Source organism: Vitis riparia, chromosome 12 (genome assembly GCF_004353265.1).
Source record: "Vitis riparia cultivar Riparia Gloire de Montpellier isolate 1030 chromosome 12, EGFV_Vit.rip_1.0, whole genome shotgun sequence".
In the NCBI taxonomy this organism is placed as follows: domain Eukaryota; kingdom Viridiplantae; phylum Streptophyta; class Magnoliopsida; order Vitales; family Vitaceae; genus Vitis; species Vitis riparia.
The window spans coordinates 10,111,828-10,134,052 of NC_048442.1; the positions used below are offsets into that span (position 1 = coordinate 10,111,828).

Below are 22,225 nucleotides of genomic sequence, written 5' to 3' on the forward strand. Positions count from 1 at the left end.
TTTATTTTTAACTACTTTTTATATCTATTTAAAAAAACTTATTGATTTTATTTAATTTTAAATGTTTTTATTTTAAAATATTAAAAATATAATTTTACTCAAAAATTGCTACAATATAAAAAAAATTAATGAAGTCCTAATATTCTAAAAATTAAAATTGATTTGATAAGATAAATGAGTAATAATTTTAATTATTTAAATAAATTAATATTAATAGAAAAATTGCCACTTTCAAATCTCAAATAAAATATTTTATATAAATCAATTTAATTTTTTATTTAAAATGTAATAAAATATGTTTTAATAAAAGTATTTTAATTTTTAAAATAAATAAATATAAATATATTAAATGAATTTATGCTAATTTTTTTATGAAAATTTGATAAATATTAAATATACTATTTATTTATCAATTTTTTATAAAAAAATTAGCATTACTTACTAATTTTATCATTTTTTTTATAGTTTTTTCAAGTATTTTTGTGAATTTTGAATAATTTTTGCCTCATCAAAATATCTATCGATATTATTTTAATATTTTGATATATTTGTAAAATTTAAATACTGATATATTCGTATTTATTAATCCTTTTGGTGATGTCCCACGAAAATAGAAAAAGCAAAAGTGATAAGAAAAAGAAAAGCGAGAAAAAAATCATTGAGTCAATAGAGAGAGAGAGTTGCACGTAACTTTCCACATTACTTTCGTAAGAAAAAAATCATTGAGTCAAACGAAACCACCTACTTCTCAAAACCACTTACCTTCTCAACTTTTTATATTGTAATATCTTTTTTAGATTATAAGTACCTAATATGTTTATAAAGTTTTTTTAACAAGTTTTTCTTTTCACGTTATTTATTTTATTTATTGGATTGATTTTCATATAAAAATTCATTTTATTTAAGAAAAAAAATACTTTTGTTGGTTTTAAAATTTTTTTTATGATCTATCTTAAATCATTCATTCATGAATTAATTTTTTTTAATAAAAGCAGTTCTAATTTGAATTTAAATTATTTCTCAATTATATATGAATATATGTATATAAAAAAATATTTTTTAATATTTAATATTTGAATTTTATTTTAGTAATTATCTCTTTAGAATATTATCACATTTTTTGTTGGAATTAATTGGTACTTTGTTATTCTTCCTTCTTCCAAAAATAAAACTATTTTTTTCTTAAAAAATAAAACTCCTACTTCAAGTCAATAAAATTATTTTCTTTATTTATTATAAATTATAATATTTATCAATAGCAAGATTTATCTATATAAAATATTAGAAAATGAATATATCGTTAATTTTAAATATATCAATCCATTCCCACTTTCTTTAACATATTTTTCATTTTCAGTTTTTTTTTTTATATATTTATATTTTACTTGTCGGTCAGCACATATTGTTTCTGTTTACTTTAATTTTTTTATTAATATTTTGTATGTCCTTAAAGAAAAAAATAAATAAATAAATAAAATAAAAAACAGGACCGTAAGGATGACGATTGAATGGCTCGAGAGATAGGGTCGGTTGAATGGCTCGAGAGATAGGGTCGGTCAGCACTTCCTCTCCACTTCCTGGTCGCCTTTCCAACTTTTTATATGGTAAGTTAGGGTTGCACAATCTCCTCAGTTGCTCACCATCTTGGAGAGAAACCAAGCCTAAAAACTGTCTTGTAGTTTTGAGATAGAAACCCACAATGGCTTCCACAAGCTCCTTTAGAGCCTCTTCTTCTTCTACTCCTTCCATCCCTCAAACAAGTACTTATGATGTTTTCTTGAGTTTTAGAGGCGCAGACACCCGCTATAATTTCACTGATCACCTCTACAAAGCTTTGGATAGGAGAGGTATTCGCACCTTCAGAGACGATAAACTCAGGAGAGGAGAAGCGATTGATCCAGAACTCTTGAAAGCCATTGAAGGATCAAGGTCTTCCGTAATTGTTTTCTCTGAAAACTATGCTCATTCGAGATGGTGTTTGGATGAGTTGGTAAAGATCATGGAGTGCAAGAAAGATCTGGGACATACTGTTATCCCAATTTTCTATCATGTGGATCCATCCCATGTACGAAAGCAAGAACGTAGTTTTGGAGAGGCCTTTGCCGGTTATGAAGAAAACTGGAAGGACAAGATACCAAGATGGAGGACGGCCTTGACGGAAGCAGCCAATCTTTCTGGATGGCATCTACAAGATGGGTAACTTTAATTTCCTTTCAACTATTTGTAAGTATAGGAATGATTAGTTTTGCGTTTATAGAGTGATGATGTTGATTGAAACATTTATAAAAATACACAAGCTCAAATTTTTTTTCATTTGGAGGTCTACTAGTTAAGCACAAATTTCCCCACAAAATGCTTTTAGCTGAAGTCTTTTTATGTGTAAATGTATTTGATATTCTTTTATAGGAAATGTTCTCAGTATAGCCTTGGACGAATTTATTTTTTCTAACTTTCTTTTTTTTTTAGCAATTTCTAAATTTTGTTAATTTTATTATTTTCTTCAAAAACACTTTTAGATTATAAGTACTTTTTAAAAGTATTTTTAGAGTGCTTTTATCAGGCAATTCTATTTATATGCTTTTAGTGAAAGTTTTATTTTTTACAAATGTTTTTGAGAAAATTATCAAGTATGTCTCAAAGAATTATTATAAGTGATTTTTTTTTTTTTAAGTAATTCTAAATTTTTTTATCAAAAGTCTTTTTTTTTTATATTTTTTATTTTATTTTATAAAGACACTTTTTATACTTCCCAAACAAACCGTAACTGTAACATTACTTGAGATTGTTAACATATTAGAACAAGCTCAAAATTAAAAAGGAAAAAAAAAAAAACTATTGCTTTTCAGGGCTTTATTTATAAGTTGGGTTTTATAGCAGTATATCATTTGGGCAGCCGACTATATGTCATGAGGAAGGAGAAAATAGGAAATTAGAGTATTGATTTGACAATAGAAGCAGTCAATTTATATGGATGACATCTATATTGATTTAATGGGCATGCAATTTACGTTTCTTTCACTTTTTATTTAATTAATGGGTTTTATTTACAAATTAAATTATTATTATTATTGTTATTATTGTTATTTATTAGTAATATTATTGTTTTTTGTTCTTGTTAATGGTAGTTGCAATGACATTAGTAAAAGAATAGTAGTAGAATAACAATTATATTGCATCAAAATTCATAATAAATGGTCGAATGAACTTATTAAAGCCCAATTAAGTTTTACAATTTTAGACCAATTTATGAGAATCTATATCTAAAATAATTTAATCAAATTTTTTACTAATTTTACTATTTTCAAGATTCAATTTGCATTAATGTTACAAAGATTAGTCAATTTATTTGAAATTTTGTTTGAATAATTATATAACAAGTAATAATAAAGTTAATAATTATTGCTATCTATGAACACGCTTCAAAATTTTCAATTAATTAATCTCTTGCATATCAATAGAACAACTTAATCAAATTGTAATTAATGTCGCAATTTTAAGAGTTAGCTAAATCTATTCTAAAAATAGTTTGATTAATTATGTAACAAATAACAGTAACAAAATTGTTTAACCAATTTTATTTGAGAACAATTTGACCAAATAGTTTGATTAATTAGGTAACAACTACCAATAACAAAATTATTTAACCAATTAAGAACAATTTGATGAGTTAGGTGGCAAGTAATAATGAATAAGATTAATAACATTATCAACGAAATTCAGAAATAAATGCAATGGAACTTTCATAAATTAATGCAAAATTTAAAAATAGAAAAACGTAAATTGTTTTGTAGGAATTTAACTTCCTATTGAGTTTGGTGTGTGTGTGTGTGTGTGTATGCATAGAGAATAAAGAACATAGGTTAGGCACTTAATTTTCTTACAGATGATGTTGAAGCAAATCAACTCAAAATAAAAACAAATGAACAACTTGTTTACAGGCCTTTAATTTTAATTTTTATTATACAAATGAATGATAAGGAGTTGATGCTATGGAATAAATAAGTTTTGAAGCTTGAGGAATTGAAAATGGGGTTTTTAAACTAAAAACTTCTCATATTAAGAGGTTGAGTACTATATCTACAATGAGGCTTCAAGCATTACAAGATATTCATGTTTTATTTTTCATTCTCATGCATACTTGATACAAAGAAAAATGTTCTTAAATTGTAAATGAACTAATATCTTTGATATATTCTATTTTACTATAATTTATTTGTTGTAAAGATGTCAAACTTAATGTGTTTTATTTAGCATTGTCACTCATTGCTCAACATATTGTGCTTTTATAATTGGCAGGTATGAGTCCGACAATATTAAGAAAATAACTGATGACATATTCCGTCAATTGAATTGTAAGAGGCTTGATGTTGGTGACAATTTAGTTGGTATAGATTTTCGCCTAAAAGAGATGGATTTGCGGTTGGATATGGAATCGGATGCTGTTCGTATTGTTGGGATATATGGAATTGGGGGGATAGGTAAGACAACCATCGCGAGAGTTATATATAATAACCTTTCTTCTGAATTTGAATGTATGAGCTTTCTTGAAAATATTAGGGGGGTTTTCAATACTCGAGGTTTACCTCACTTACAAAATCAACTTCTTGGTGATATCCTAGGGGGAGAGGGAATTCAAAATATAAATTGTGTTAGCCATGGAGCAATTATGATAAAATCCATTCTCTCATCTAAAAGAGTTTTTATTGTTCTCGATGATGTTGACAATTTAGTCCAATTAGAATATTTACTAAGAAATCGTGGATGGCTTGGAAAAGGAAGTAGAGTCATCATAACAACTAGAAATAAACATTTGTTAAACGTACAAGGAGTGGATGACTTATATGAGGTTGATCAATTGAATTTTAACGAAGCTTATGAACTTTTCAGTTTGTATGCCTTCAAACAAAATCATCCCAAATCAGGTTTTGTGAACCTCTCATACAGCGCAGTAAGTTATTGTCAACACCTTCCATTGGCTTTGAAAGTTCTAGGTTCTCTCTTGTTCAGCAAGACAATACCTCAATGGGAAAGTGAATTGCTTAAACTGGAAAGAGTACCTGAAGCAGAAATACATAATGTGCTTAAAAGAAGCTATGATGGATTAGATCGTACAGAAAAAATATATTCCTTGATATTGCATGTTTTTTTAAAGATGAAGATAGAGATTTTGTGTTAAGAATATTGGATGGTTGTAATTTCCATGCGGAAAGAGGAATAGAAAATCTAATTGATAAGTGTCTTATAACTCTCTCATACAATCGAATACGTTTGCATGATTTGATACAACAAATGGGTTGGGAAATTGTTCGTGAAAATTTTCCTAATGAGCCAGACAAATGGAGTAGATTGTGGGATCCCCATGATATTGAACGTGCGCTTACAACATATGAGGTAAGAGCCCAATGCATAAATTCACTTAAGCTCTAGTTAAAGATATATCCATATAAGTTGAGTTAGTTTGTATTTATGTTTGCCTTATCCTTGTTATTTTTCAGGGAATAAAAGGAGTTGAAACAATTAACTTAGACCTGTCTAAGTTAAAAAGAGTACGCTTCAATTCAAATGTTTTCTCAAAGATGACTAGACTTCGATTGCTCAAAGTGCATTCAAATGTCAATCTAGATCATGATTTGTTTTATGATAGTGAGGAGTTGGAGGAGGGCTACTCAGAGATGTATAAGTTAGAAGAAATGCTCTTCAATCGAAATTTTGTTACAGTTAGATTGGACAAAGTTCATTCAGATCATGATTCTGAAGATATTGAGGAGGAGGAGGAGGAAGAAGAAGATATAATGGCTTTTGAGGATTATCATGATTATGAAGTTGCAATCCCTTGTATGGTCGGTTATGATTTTGTAATGGAAACTGCTTCTAAAATGCGACTTGGCCTGGATTTTGAAATTCCTTCTTATGAGTTAAGGTATCTTTGTTGGGATGGGTATCCTTTAGATTCTTTACCATCAAATTTTGATGGAGAGAACCTTGTTGAACTTCACTTGAAGTGTAGCAACATAAAACAACTATGGCAAGGGAATAAGGTATTATTATCATTTAATAATGACTTCTTTTGCTTTATATTGATTTTAAAATTTCTAATAGTTATTTCTTTTATTGACACTATTTTCTTTTGTTATAGTATCTTGAAAGTTTAAAGGTCATCGATCTAAGTTACTCAACGAAGCTCATTCAAATGCCAGAATTCTCAAGCCTGTCAAATTTGGAGAGACTGATTCTTAAAGGTTGTATAAACTTGATCGATGTTCACCCATCTATTGGAGGTCTCAAGAAGCTTACTACCTTAAATTTGAAGTGGTGTCTAAAGATTAAGGGTTTGCCAAGTAGCATTAGCAAGTTGGAATCTCTTCAATTTCTTGATCTCTCCAAGTGTTCAAGCTTTTGCAAGTTCTCAGAAATTCAAGGAAATATGAGATGTTTGCGGGAACCATATTTGAAGGAGACTGCTACTAAAGATCTTCCGACTAGTATTGGAAACTCGAGATCTTTTTGGGATCTTTATCCTTGTGGACGCTCAAACTTAGAGAAATTTCTGGTGATCCAACGAAATATGAGAAGTTTACGGCTTCTATATTTGTGCAAGACTGCTATTAGAGAACTTCCAAGCAGCATTGACTTAGAATCTGTTGAGATTCTTGATCTCTCTAATTGTTTTAAGTTTGAGAAATTTTCGGAGAATGGAGCAAACATGAAAAGTTTACGGCAGCTTGTTTTAACCAATACTGCTATTAAAGAACTCCCAACAGGTATTGCTAACTGGGAATCTCTTCCAACTCTTGATCTTTCTAAATGCTCAAAGTTTGAGAAATTTCCAGAGATCCAAGGAAATATGACAAGTTTAAAGAAGCTTCTTTTAAACAATACTGCTATCAAGGGTCTTCCTGATAGCATTGGATACTTGAAATCTCTAGAGATTCTTAATGTCTCTGATTGCTCAAAGTTTGAAAATTTTCCGGAGAAGGGAGGGAACATGAAAAGTTTAAAGGAGCTTTCTTTAAAAAATACTGCTATTAAGGATCTGCCTGATAGCATTGGAGACTTGGAATCTCTTTGGTTTCTTGATCTCACTAATTGCTCAAAGTTTGAGAAATTTCCGGAGAAGGGAGGGAACATGAAAAGCTTAAGGGTGCTTTATTTAAATAATACTGCTATTAAGGATTTGCCTGATAGCATTGGAGACTTGGAATCTCTTGAGTTTCTTGATCTCTCTGATTGCTCAAAGTTTGAGAAATTTCCGGAGAAGGGAGGGAACATGAAAAGCTTAAACAAGCTTTCTTTAAAAAATACTGCTATTAAGGATCTGCCTTATAGCATTAGAGACTTGGAATCTCTTTGGTTTCTTGATCTCTCTGATTGCTCAAAGTTTGAGAAATTTCCGGAGAAGGGAGGGAACATGAAAAGTTTAATGGATCTTCGTTTAAAAAATACTGCTATTAAGGATATTCCCAACAACATTTCTAGGTTGAAATTTCTTGAAACACTCAACCTCGGTGGTTGCTCAGACCTGTGGGAAGGATTTATAAGTAATCAGCTTTGCAATCTGCAAAAAATTAATATTCCGGTGCTTCCTTCAAGTCTAAAAGTATTAGACGCACACCATTGCACAAGCAAGGAAGATTAATCAGGTCTGCTCTGGCTTTGCCACCTCAACTGGTTGAAATCCACAACAGAGGTAATGTAATTTTTTTGTTTTTAATTATGCCACTTAAAACCTTTTTTTATATATATATAAAGTCAATATTTACATAATAATTTGTGCAGGAGTTGAAATGCTGGAAACTCAATGCTGTTATTCCTGAAAGTAGTGGAATTCCAGAGTGGATAAGGTATCATATCTTGGGAAGTGAAGATGAATTGGTACGAAGATCTTGACTTCCCAGGATTTGTTGTATCATGTGTTTATCGGGATATTCGTACATCTGATGATCCTGCAACTTATTACTATAATCCTGATCTCGTGTGTGAATTGAATTTACATGCCAATGGATTTAGATTCAAGGATGAATGCCGTTATACATGCTGGTGTGAGTGCAATCGTAATTCTAAACATTTGGTAGATCAAGTATGGGTTTGGTGGTATCCTAAGATTGCTATTCCGAAAGAGCATCACCATAAATCCACACATATTAATGCTTCATTTAAGAGTAAAGAGATAAACATAAAAAAATGCGGCATCAATCTTATATTTGCGGGATATCAACAAAATCATATGCCCATGTTGGAGCATCCTCGGAACTCTGGTGACAATGGATCAGCATTACAAGATACCAATGGTAATGTTCATGGGGCTAATCAAGATGATGAACACTACCATATTCTCACGTTAGATCTTCTCGGGAATTTTGGTGACAATGGATCAGTAGTACTTGAAGACACTAATGGAAACCATAAGAGAAGACGTGATGATTCCCTACCTGATGTAGTGGAGGAGCCACATTATAAAAGATTAGGAGCATCCAAGTAGGTGCATTATCAACCCTTTTTCATATATTCCAACTTCTCTCCTTTTGGAATTATTTTGAAAGTCAATAAACTATTTTTATATGTTTCTTTAAACTCATTTAACTTATTTTCCTCCATTATATAAAAATTAAATAATTTAAAAATACACAAAATTTTAATTATATTTTATTTTCTTTCATATTTTCTATAGAAAAACCAAGTATAAAAAAATAATTTGCCTTTAGTGTTTTTTATTTCCTAAGTACTCTCTAAGATTCAAACATAGTTTATAGTGATTGATATCATGTACTACATTTCATAGAATTTCTTCATTTTCAAAAAATATGAAAGGCTAACTTTGAAAGTCATTAATTTAAAAACATGTATAGTTTTTTTTTTTAGATATAGCATGGATATGATAGAGTGAATTGCTTTTTTTTTTTCATTATTTATTTATTTAATTAGTTAAATGAAAACCTCTACAAAGTGATTATGAAGTTCTAGGGATTCTTTATTACCTTATTAGACATAACATTAATTAATTAATTTTTTCTACTTGCTTTTAAGATAAAATTTGAATAAGTTATCAAAATTAGTTAGAGAAGATCATGTACACAAATTAGAAGTTAATTTTGAATGTATTATGAGGTAGATATATGTAGAAACTTACTCAATGAAAGTAAATAATATACCTCCCATATATTGATTTTAATAGTTTTAAGAGTCAAATTGTTTATGGTTTTTGTATTTAAGAATTAAATTTCTTTAAGCATGCTAAAACATGTTTAAACATGCATACTTATTGTCTATTTCCTGAGATGGAAGTTTTGGATTAATCTTATATTTACTTATAATTTTGATATGCTCATGAAGTTTACCTAACAATTGATCATACTAATTTTAAGTGAAATTTGTGATAGTACCAATCAGAATGAAATCACATGTGGTAGCTGCAGGTGGAGTTTATGTTTTTTCCTATCAACTTATTGGTAAGTCATTTTGTTCATTTATCCTTTTAGTATGTGTAGAAAATTGATTATAGTTCTTCAACTTCTTTACTATTTTCTCTTTCCCTTGATCCTTTTTTTTTTGTTCTATTAAGTTTGGTTTTTGAAAAACTTGAGGGTAAATATAAAGGAAAGAAAATAGAGAAAAAAAAATTAAAAGGAAATACAAAGTGAAAAAGAATAAAAACTAGATTTAAAGTTAATAAATTATTTTCATATGTTTCTTTGATCTTATTTCAATTATTATGCTTCATTATATAAAAATTAAATAATTTTAAAATGTATATAGTTCTAACTAATTTTAATTATATTTAATTTTTTTTCCATATTTTTCACAATGAAACCAAACATTTATTTTTTTTCCTTGACATTTTTTTATTGTTTCCTTGGTACTCGATGAGAACCAAACATAAGTTGAAAACCACTAGGGTAGCTTAGTTGGTCAAGGCGAACATTGAGAAGTGTGGTCCCAGTAAGTGGTATATGGTTCTGGGTTCAAATTCTGCCACCAATGATACCTTGAATTTACCTAGTGCTAGTTGTTGAGGGTGATTAGCACTCTGAGGTTTGGGTCCCCATAGAGAGTTCTAAGGGCTTGGTCATGGAAGGTTCCTCGATTATTAAAAAAAAAAAAAAAAAACATAAGTTTTATGTTTTAAGAGGTTAAAAAAAAAAAAAACAGTCGTAGCACAATCCACAATTAACTAGGATGTATATTTGTTCTTATGTGCTTGGCACAAGGCACTAAGTATCATTATATTAAATTAAATCCTCCATCTACTCCATAAGAATTAGTTATAAATTCCTTGCTATTGATATAGGTAAACAACAATTTATATATGTTTGAATTAATTCTTAAGTTAATGGTTAACACCATTAAATATGTTTTTAGTTCCTTTGATGTATAATTTGAACATTTTAGGGGTATGATTCTAGCTTCATTAGCATGAAGTGTATCTAATGATATGTGATTCTCTATCACTATGTTTGGTTCCAAGAAAGTATAAGGGAAGAAAAATCCTCATGAAAATGATTTTCTCATGAAAAAATTCAAGAAGGTATGAAGGAACATGAAAATGATTCTCGGAAATCAAACGCAACTGTGTGAAATATACTTGCGTTAATAATTATAATGTGTGTTTGTTGTACTATGTTTATGAAATTGAAATGTTGTATTTTATAATTTATTTGTAGGTGGAAACCTAAGGACAATGAGGAGAAGTTAATCTCAAGATGCAAGTGAGATTCCAAATGTTGCTAAGGTGGTCTAGTCTTGCATATGATCAGTCTGGCTTACCATCATGACCATCAAGAAAGATGCTACAATTTGAGTATTGAAAGTGTGAATTAGGAATTTTAAAAAATGAAAACTTGAATTGATATATGTTTTTGCCTATAAGATGTGTGGTTATTGGCAATTCTTATGGGTATGTAATTGACCTTGATGTTGCATATGAAGCATATCACCCTCTCTATATCTTCAAGCTAGTGGTTGGAGCTTCTCTTAGATAGTGAAAGACAAGTGTCATGGATTTAAGTATTTTCAAAGCTCTCATGTGGCACATAGACAATTCAAGTCTCTTGAAGTTGTTAATTCTTTCACATTGTGACAAAGGTCTCACATTTTAACTCAAGTGTTTATTTTGAAATACTTTTGCATTAAACTCTTTTTCAAAAGTATTAAATTAATACCATTCTCTAATCTTACTCGGCTTGGTTCGTTAACTTTAGGGGTTTATTACTCTAGAGCCAACTTTCAACTTAATCATTCCTATGTAATTGTTATTGATTCATCGTCAATTAACAAATTCTCTAATGTTATGATTGGTTTTTGAAAATTTTGAGAAAAATAAAATAAAGAGAAAAAGTAAAAGGAAAAAAAATTGTGAAGAAGCATAAAAAAATTATATTTAAAATTAATAAATTATTTTTAATTGTTATTTCAAACCCATTTTACACATAATTTAAATAATATTTATTTATTTTCCTTATTTTCCATGGGATATAAAATATAAAAAAATTATTTTTTAATACTTTTTGGGAATTAAACATAACCTAATACTTGTCTTTGTGTTTCAAGATCCCAATGATAGAATCATACCAATTAATGTGGCCTGTATACATGTGTGGAATATTCATGGTTCAATACTATCACTACATTACAATTGTAGGATGGATCCTAGTCTATAGTTGAAGCAAAGAAGGATTTTATTCTAAAATTAATATAAAAAATCTAATTTGATAATGTAATTTTAAACATCTTTTGGATGGTGTTGGGTAAACCAACTTAATAATTTAATATAACTTAATAGCTTAATTTATTATTAAGTAGATTAACTATGTTTGGTAAAATAACTTAATATTATAATATAAATTTAGTGTTAGGTCAAAATAGTTAACTTAAGGGTGTTTGATAAATCAACTTAATGATTTAATATGATTTAATAATTTAATTTAAGTCATTAAAGAGATTAAACATGTTTGATAAAATAACTTAATATTACAACTTAAAGTTATTTTTAATTTTAAGTAATAAGTCAAAACGGTCAATTTCATTGAGACCCCTGAGGTTTGGTATAAATATACTTGACTACCGTTGATTTCAAATTTCATCAATTAGTACCCTTATAAATTTATTTCATTTAAAAGATTTATTTTTTTTAAGAGATTTCAAATAAAAATATTTTAGATAGGAGAGTTTAACAATTCACTAAAATCTAAATTTTATTATTTAAAAACTAAAATTTATATATATAATACATTTATAGAGGTGCTAACTAATGAAATTTAAACCTATAGTGGCTTAATGTATTTACACTAAACTTGAAGGGTCTCAATAAAATTAACTTTAAATGAAAATAGTTAACTTATTCTTAATTTCAAATCGTTTTTACCTTATTTGCCTACATTTATGACTCCCTTTTTATGATAAATATTTTATGATTGTATTTGTATCTACAATGCTTTAAATATGAATATTTAACAAATAAATCTATTGTTTAAGATTAGTGAAAACATAATTGTTAGTTAAAATTAATAAGGATAAATATGTCAATTTGACAATTTAGAATAAATCTTAAATTAACTTTACTAAATAATCTTAATACTTAAAGTAAAAAATAATTAATAAGTTTTAAGTTTACAACTTAAGAACTATTTAACATAAAAGTCAACTTAAATCATTAAGTAATCAGTTATAAGTTTTGTCAAACACCCACTCAAACATAGCTTTTAAAGGAATTATTTAATCAAAAGATAAAATTAAAATATAAAAAATGAAAAAAAAAAAAAGGAAAAAAGAAAAAAAGAAAAGGAACATGCATGATGCAAATAGGCATCATAAAGTCTTTCACATGATTTTATTCCTTTTTTGTTTAGAAAACGATTTTAATATTTCCTAAGAAAATTATGAAAACACGAAATTGGTGTTTCCAGATTTTCTATTTCTAAAACTCTATTTTCTAAAATATTGATTTATGTTTTCTTTACAAATGAAAACAATTTAAACAAATAAGTGCTTTGTAGTTTCCATTTTTAAAAATGATTTTCACTTCTTTTGATTTAAGGCATTTCAAGATAAGAAAAAAAAAAGAAGGAATAAAAGCTATTTTTAGAGAATAAAAATAAATGAAAAATGAAAAATGAAAAACATTTTCCAACCAAAACCCATTGTTAATGTTTTCATCTCATTGTGCCTTTTTCTAATCTCCATCCCACACTTTGATGGGCAAAACTCGAAAATGGAAAGTTATATCTTGGCACATGCTTTAATCTACATTTGTTAATTTCTCACCTGCCAAAACCTTATTGTACAAATTTCCTTTCAACCTTCAGATCCATCCCATGCTCCATTGTCAACCGCATGCTCATCTTTATACCATTCTCAACCCAAGCCACATTGTTACCATAGGGCAAGTTGCTAATACCAAATATTTAAGATAAGTATACATACAATACAAATCAGTCCATTACCCTAAGGCTATGTTTGGTTCCTGGAAAATGCGAGAGAAAGAAAATTGAGAGGAAAAATGGAAAGAAAGGAATGTTAGAACTCATGAGAGTTTGCCTCTGAAGTTTGAAAAAGTCTTAGTTAGACTTAGTCTTTGTTATTGTTTCATATCAAATTCTTGCTCCATAATTTTTTGTTTTCAGTTAGTAGAAGTAGTGCCCATAAAATCTGAATGTAGCTGAGATTTTTTGCAATTTTCATTTGGTTGTAAGCCTATAAATAGGCATTCTCATTTGTGAAATAGATGTGTGTGCCTTCCTTCAATTTTTAACTCTCAAATTATTTATTTTTTCCATGCAAGTTCTAGTTTTTTTTACAGATTCTAACAAGGAAAAGCGAAGGAAATGAATATAATTTTTTTCACTTGTTTGGTTATCCATGAAAAATTCAAGGGAAAAAAAAATCATTTTCTTTTATTTGGTTAACCACAAAAAAAAAAAAAAAAAAGTCAAGGAAAATGGAAGGAAAATAAAATCAAAAATTTGTCTTAGATGATTATCAATTTGTTGAATAACAAAATAAATTAATTCAATAAACAAACTGTTGAAAAGCGTTAATTTTTCGACATAAAACATTGCTCATAAAAAGTCTCTGCTATTATTTTTTTATTAATAATTATAAGATTTATGTATAAAAATTTTCTCATGCAATACAAATAAAATATACGAGTAATAACTATTTTTTAATAAAATTTTTCTCATGCAATACAAATAAAATATACGAGTAATAACTATTTTTTATTTTCAAGGGAACATTTATAGTTAATAAAAAGCTCTTAAAAAAATTCAAAAGGATTTTTGGAATCAAAATTTAGAAATAAAATATGTTCGTATAATGTAAAAATAAAAAACTACTATATAAAATATAAAATATAAAATTCAAAATTAAAAAGGATTTTCTAAATCTAAATTTAAAAATTAAATTTGTAAAAATAAAAAGATACAATATAAAATATTTTTTATTTGTAAAAATAAAAATTAGTAACTTTTTATTTTTACATATTTCAATCTTACATTCGGCCAAAACTCACTAAGGAGCTCCTTCAAAATCTCCAAATTTCCCCATATGGTAGTAGCATCAACAGCTCTATTTATCATCTCCCACTTAAAAATAGAAGGCATCTCCCCAATTTACTCCTCTATCTCTCCACCTTTGCCGGTGGAGAACCTTGGGGAGACTACAAAATAAAAAAACAAGCCTAAAAACCTCACAATTCTTTCTCCTGGTAGCAGCATAAAGTATATCAGTGACACCATATTCTTCTTCTCCAAAAACAAGAAGAGGGTCTCTTTAGAACAACTGCTATCAGAGTTGTACTACATATATCAGTATCAAGAACTCTTCTCTCTAGTTGGTAATCTTACACTAGAAAGGATGTTATAATAAACTGCTCAATGTTTTGAATGAGCTAAGATGATATGGAGGTTGCCATTATAGTGCACTACCCTCTGAATAACCACTCATTTATCTTCAATGAAATATGCAGAATTCATACATATATCCTATGATCAATGTAGAGATACATGAGCAAAAAGGACTAGATAAAAATGTAAAAACGGGTATCAAAACTAAGGTAAAAGTAGCTTTAGATTCGATTATCCTTAAGTTGGTTTACACAACTTCTAACAACAGCCAACCACTGAAATTATCCTTAGTTTTAGCAGTTTCATTTTTACCAAAACTAAGGTAAAAAGGAAACTCTTTCTAAGTTCATTATTCAGTCTGAAATTTGTATGATTACTTAAGAATACTTGGTCCTCCACGTGGTTTTGGGATGAATGAAGGAAAGTAGAGTATTAAGAAGAAGATGATGAATGAACGACAAAGAAGTGAACTTACCTGAAATCGTTCAGCTGCCAAAGGGTCACTCGGATTTTTATCAGGATGAACTTGCTTTGCCTGCACAAATAATAGCAAAAGTTTTAAGAAAGTACTATTCCTGCTTTGAGTGAAAGAAAAAGGAGTATGCATTGTTCTGTAAACCAAACAAGGCCATGGGGTCAATCTATGTCCTACTTCAGTCAACATTAAATGGCACAAAGAGAGGAAACCCACCATAATGCTGAAACTATAAAAATGGTATTACTCCATAAATTAACATTATCAGACAAGTAGTTAGTACCAAATGGTAAAATTCTTAAACTGTAAACTTAGATCATCTTAACCAAACAAGAATATCAGAAAATTCACAAATGAGAATTTCAAGAAACACAATAATCGTTGAAATTAAATGCAACAAAAGTAAATTAGGTAAAAAGAAATGGAAAACTCGTGCACTATTTTAGTTCAAATGAATCTTTATTTTAGTTCAAATGCAACAAATGGGATCACCATTGAGGTTCCTTTGATACAATGTCTAGTTTTCTAGTAAAGCCAAATACTACTTGAATGACCCTTTATATATATATATATATATATATATATATATATATATATATATATATGTGTGTGTGTGTGTGTGTGTGTGTGTGTGTGTGTGTGAATACTGCTTGCAGAATTCAGTGGTTGCAAGGCTTGAAGTGCCTAGAATGCAAGCAATGGCATTGAGTATAAACAGTGATAAAGCCATGTTCTAAAATTTCAGGCTCTTGGGGGCACAGGACAACCTCATGGATCTGTCTGGAACACACTACTTTAACCAATGTTACATCCAAGGAAGCATTGACTTTATCTTTGGTGGGGCAAGATCAATCTATCAGGTAAAGGGGTTGATCTTGATCATTTTGATAATAGAAAATTACTGTTATTGCTTTAATCCAAATGTTGGGTATTTCTGTATGATTCTGATACTTGAAGTTGCTGTGTTGAACTAGGGATGTATCATCGAATCAATAGCGACAACTTCAGGAGCAATTGCAGCTCATCGCATGGAATCACCTTACAATGGCATAGGATTCTCCTTTGTAAACTACACAATCATTGGAACTGGAAAAATCTACCTGGGAAGAGCTTGGGGTGAATATTCAACAGCAGTTTACTCAAACTACAAGATCGCTGATATGATAACTCATAGCGGATGGAGCGATTGGAACAAGCCAGAGAGGAGAATGTATGGATATCAGAATCAATACAACTAAATTCTCAATGATTTTAACCAAGGTATTGGCATTGTGCAAATGCAGGATTGCAATGTTTGCAGAATTCAACAAATAAACCTTGCTAAAGTTTATTTGGTGTGAAGTTGTCCCTCATTTGGATGAAGGTTCCCCTGGATCTGCAACAAGTGCTTATGCAGAAAAGACAGAATAGAAAACAGGGCATAAATGGCTACGTACATTGAATATTGTTGGCCGTTACTCCTATTCTGGAGAGGCCTTTTCATCTGCCAAAGGACTTATATTGAATGGTGTAAGGTGAAACTTTGCTTGAAACTGTGACAAGAAATGAAGTTTATTTTCTTTAAAGTAGCGTGTCACATTGCAAGGTGATGTTTCAAGCTACCCTTGCTAAAGTTGATCACCATTTGTTTAGGAGGGGATGATGGTAGTATGGCAGTAGCCACAACATAAATAAACCTGAGAACAACAACCATCCCCTCTTCTCCCACTCAAACAAATCACAATCCCCACTTCCCATTTGAAAACACAAGCCTAATTACAGCATATCCCATCTTCAAGCCCCCTAAAAACCAAAAGACAGGACAAGTTTATCCCTAGATACCAGAAAGGCTTGACAATAGAAGACAATTAAAATTGACAGAATACAACATATCTAAGCATTTATCAAAAGCTTTAGACAATAAAACAATAGTGCGAAAACAATTTTCACAATTAAGAGAATAACTTGTCTTTATTTCAGTAAAATAACAATAATACAGATGAATGGGAACTTCTAGTCAAGTTTCTCATTTAGTGTCATGTGATTAATTTCACGTTTGAAGATATATGGAAGGATCCCATCTCAGCCCACTACCAAATCTATTGACTATTTTCAGCCTGTTTTATTAATTAATCTATTGGGTCTGTAACGCAATAGACATCTTAATTTTGTTTTTATGGTAACATTTCTAATCAAGAAAGTAGAAACTGATATTTCTAACAATCTAATGTTAAACCTTCCAAAAATTCATGCCACCAACAATGATACAAAACAATAACCAAGCACTCAGAGGTAGCAACAATATATATATATATATATATATATATATATATATATATATATATATGCAATACACAACTGCAGACCCATTCCCCCAACCAAATTATGAAAAAACCATCAGCCAGTAAACAATAACAGAACATCAAGGGTAAAAATTAGATCAAATCCAAAAAGCAACAAGCCAGGAAAGTTTAGAAAAATTCTGGTGAAATTTAAGAAACAGGAAAGGCGAAGCAACCTAGAAACCCAAACAGAGAACCCAAGAGAGAGCGATTACCTTGGGTTTCGGGTTTTCATAGGATGAGGTGGATTGGAGTTCAATTCATACCTGATCTGAAGACATGGATCTGAATACATTCACTGGATTTGAAGAATTCATTTCATCCATGGGAACTTGATTTGAAGAACGCACTTCATCAATGGGAACTTGGGTGCCTGAAAATGGTAGGTTTTCGACACTGGAAGGTGGTTGGAGTGATAGTGGTGGCCGTTGAAAGGGTCGACGATGGTGAGAAGCCATAGCCACTGATGAAGAGGAAGTTAGAGGTGAAGTCTCGGTGAACAAGAGCCCGATAAAATTTTCCCCCATTTTCCTTTCTCTTTTTCTCTTATTTTCCTCTTTATTTCCTCATTATTTTTTTCAGGAAAATAATAGGGAAAATATTACAATATTTTCTTTAATATTTTCCTTTATATTTTTTTTTCCATCATATTTTCCATGTCATCCAAACTAAAAAAACCATTTTCCTCTATATTTTTTTCCTTTCTTTAACATTTTCAGGGAACCAAACATAGCCTATTCATTCATTAGTTTTTCAGGTAAGTTCATCAGTTTTATTTTCATTACGCAAGAGTTCATTAGTTTTTCTTCAAAAAAAAAATGTTTTTTATTTTTTATTTTTTATGTTAGCAGCGCTTTTTAAATTGTATCAAATATTTGATTTTTCATCAAAAACATTTTTTATCCTATAAGTGCTTTCTAAAAGCAGTACCATGAGGACCTTGACCTCTTGCCTCTAATAAGGCTAATGAGATGAGTGGTTGGAAATTGCACGTCTCCACTGGCTTTAGCAAGTGAATGTGCTCGTTGACTTGCTTTGTTGAAAATGCAATGAATGTCTTTGCTTAATTTGCTATAATCTTAGGACTCAGAGGTGTTGTGCCCAAGGTTTAAAATATCAACAAATACAGATATATCGGTACTTGATTTTACAGATATATAGGAAATATTAGAGAAATATCAGTGAATATTTTTACTACAAAAAAATAAGTAAAAAGATGAGAAAAATGTATAAATAAAATTATTTGTATTAGAAAATTTTTAAGGTACAATTTTCTAGAGAAATATTCTTTACAAAAGAAATTTTTTTTTTTCTTATTTGATCACAATCCAAATATATATATATATATATATATATATATATATATATAGAAATAAAATTATTTGTATTAGAAATATTTTAAGGTTATTTTTTTGGCTTATTATCAAATTACTTTTGTTGAACTTTGAATACATGTGTAGAACTTTGTATACTTCCCCAAATTTACAAGAATATCTTATGAAAGAATATCTTATGAAACCTCTTTTTGATCCTGTTTTAGATTTGAAATCTCAAATATTTTATTGCTCAAAGTCCTAGAGCTTAAGGAATGCCACAGAGAACTATATGCATTTTGATGCTAAGTATAAAAAACAAAAAATATATATTTTTTCTGAAAAATTTATAATATTAAATAAAATAATATAATATATTTTAAAATTATAAAATTAGTTAAAATTAAAAAAATTAAATTTGACTTTCGTTTCAATATATTTACATTTAAATTCTATACATATTTCATTTAATAATATTTAAAATATTATTATATTTATACTTATGTATGATTTAATTTAATAATATTAAAGATAAAAAAATAAATGTTATTGTTTTTTAATTTAGTTATATATATTTTTAATTTATTATTTTTTAAATTTTAATAATATATAAATTATACATTTACGATATCATCAATTTGACGCGGTTCAACTATTAGTCCAACTAGTGAACGATGAACTAGTAGCTTTTTCGATTCATTATGCGATCCAATTCCAAAAACATTGTTTAATATTTAATATTTGAATTTTATTTTATTAATGATCTCTTTAGAATGTTATCGAGGTTTTTATCGGAATTAATTGCTATGTTTTATTTTTCCAAAAATAAAATTATTTTCTTCTTAAAAAGTAAATTTCTTCCCACACTAAATTCACTACTTCAAGTCAATAAAATCATTTCCTCTTATTCTAGTTTGCTTTTATTTATTTATTTTAAGTTATTATATTTATCAATAATGATATTTGTCTATAAAATATTAAAAAATAAATATATCACTAATTCTAAATATATCAATCCATCCCCTTATTCTTTAAATTATTTTTATTTTCAATTTTTAAAATTTATATTTTAATTTTTGCTTTTTTTATTATTATTTTTTTTATTTTTCACTTCCCGATTGGAATTTTTCTTTCTTATTTACTTTAATTTTTTTTCACTAAATTGACTACTTCGAGTTAATAAAATCATTTGTTCTTATTTTAGTTTACTTTTATTTATTTATTTATTGTAAATTATAATATTGGTCAATAATAAGATTTATCTATAAAATGTTAGAAAATAAATATATTATTAATTCTAAATAGATGAACCCATTCCCTCTTTCTTGAATAAATTTTATTACAATTATTCAATAAAAAATTAATATCTACCTATTTTATGATTTTATTTGAGTATATTTTATTTTAAAACATTTATATTTATTTAAATAATTATATTAATAGGTAAAATCATATTTGTTTTCTTGGAGAGAGGATAAGATTAAATTTTATTTGTTGTTTAAAAAACATAACATTTCAAATTGGAATTCAAAGACATACAATCTATATCAAGTTTATTTATTTATTTCCTATATTTATTTTTATTAATATCAAACTTTGTTTAAATTCGAAGTTAAATCTTATAATAATTTAATAAATTTATTATTTATTTTATATATTTGTTCTTATTAAAATTTTCTTTTTCTTTCTGATTAATAAATTAAAATATGAATTAAAATATATAACGAATTGTTATTAAGATATTGAAATTAGAAGAATTATCATATGTCTATACATATCTTCTAATATTAATATTTGGAATAAAAAGTTTAGATAATACATAATAGGTAATTAATTATTTCTTATTAAATTAATTAGTCATAATGAATATAATTATACTTAATTTAATTTATTGTTTACTATTTAACAAACAAACATATTTTATTATTTGTAGAATTTTGAAAACTAAAATACCTATTCAAATAAGATTTATAACTTTTATAAAATTAAATCAAGAAAAAGTATACTTTAATCATAATATTCTTCTAAATATGGAAGTGGGGCATTTATGAATATTGAAAAAAAGAATTAGACCTTTGTGACACATATCATAATTAGAAAATAAGTAAGTTTTAAATTAAAAAAAATACTTTATGTGGACCCCGCATTTCAGCTCATGCGTTTCCCACTTGATGGTGAGCTCGATTTTTATTTGAAAAATAATTTTATTTGATTGAGAAAATGACTTGGAGTCGCCACTTATTTTTGTTTTATTTTTAAAAGGGTATACAAAATAAGAAAGAAACCCCTAAGTGCGACTCCTTATTTTGGAAAAGGTGATCTACGAAAAATCGGATCGGACTCGGGGGTTAGGTTACTTATCGGGAAGGTACGGTAAAGACCATAGCACCCCTCTAAGTCCCTAAAGTCAGGTCTCTACTAATAAAATGAAACTGGCGTGGCAATTGACGAGTAAATCAATGAATATCCTGAATAATCATGCACGCATAAGAAATAGACATGCATAGACAACGATTAGAGGGAAAAGGGGTACGTACCTGGGCAACGAGCCACCATGCGCTATCAATGGAGAGGGTTAGTACACAATTTAGGGATAATCGCGTGCATGCGAGAGAGTAAGGTAAATCAATCATGTATGATAATCAAAGCAAACAATCAATCATAAAGTCACCCATGTAAGGCCCCCCACCGTAGCCCGTTTATTTTGTATGAATTAATATCACATATTCTATTATTCCGGAATTATGAAAAATTCATTCATGCTTATTGAAATCAAGAGAAACAGAAGATTGTTCAAAAAACGGAATTAAAACCATCGGAGAGGAAATCGGATTTTTGAAATTCATTTGAAAAACTGGAGTCTCGAAGGTTACTTAAAATTTGGAGTTTTACAGTTTATTTGAAGATCAGACTTTCAGAAATTAAATGCGAGAATGAGAATTTTTGGAAATTAAATTTGAACGAGATTGGAATTTTGAAGAATTATTTGAAAGTTCGGGATTTTAAGAAAAATTAAGTTACGAAAATTGGGACTTTGGGAGTTAAATTTTGAGAGAGATTAGAATTGTAAGTTGTTTGAGAAGTAGAAATTATGAAAGTTGATCTATAAAAATTGGAAATCTTGAAAATCATTTGAAGGCGGACTTTTTAGAAGTGAATGAATAAAATGATAACAATAATAATGATAACAATAAATGAGTAACTGGATAAAAGCGATAATTGGAATATCGAGAACTGAAAATTAAGTTGGGGGATAGGACAATTGGAACTTTAGGTAGC

General features: G+C 28.4%; 1 pseudogene; it reads left to right on the forward strand.

Moving 5' to 3' along the window:
• The first annotated feature begins 1,621 nt into the window (after positions 1–1,621).
• Positions 1,622–11,066, forward strand: LOC117926660 (annotated as a pseudogene).
• The last annotated feature ends 11,159 nt before the right edge of the window (positions 11,067–22,225 follow it).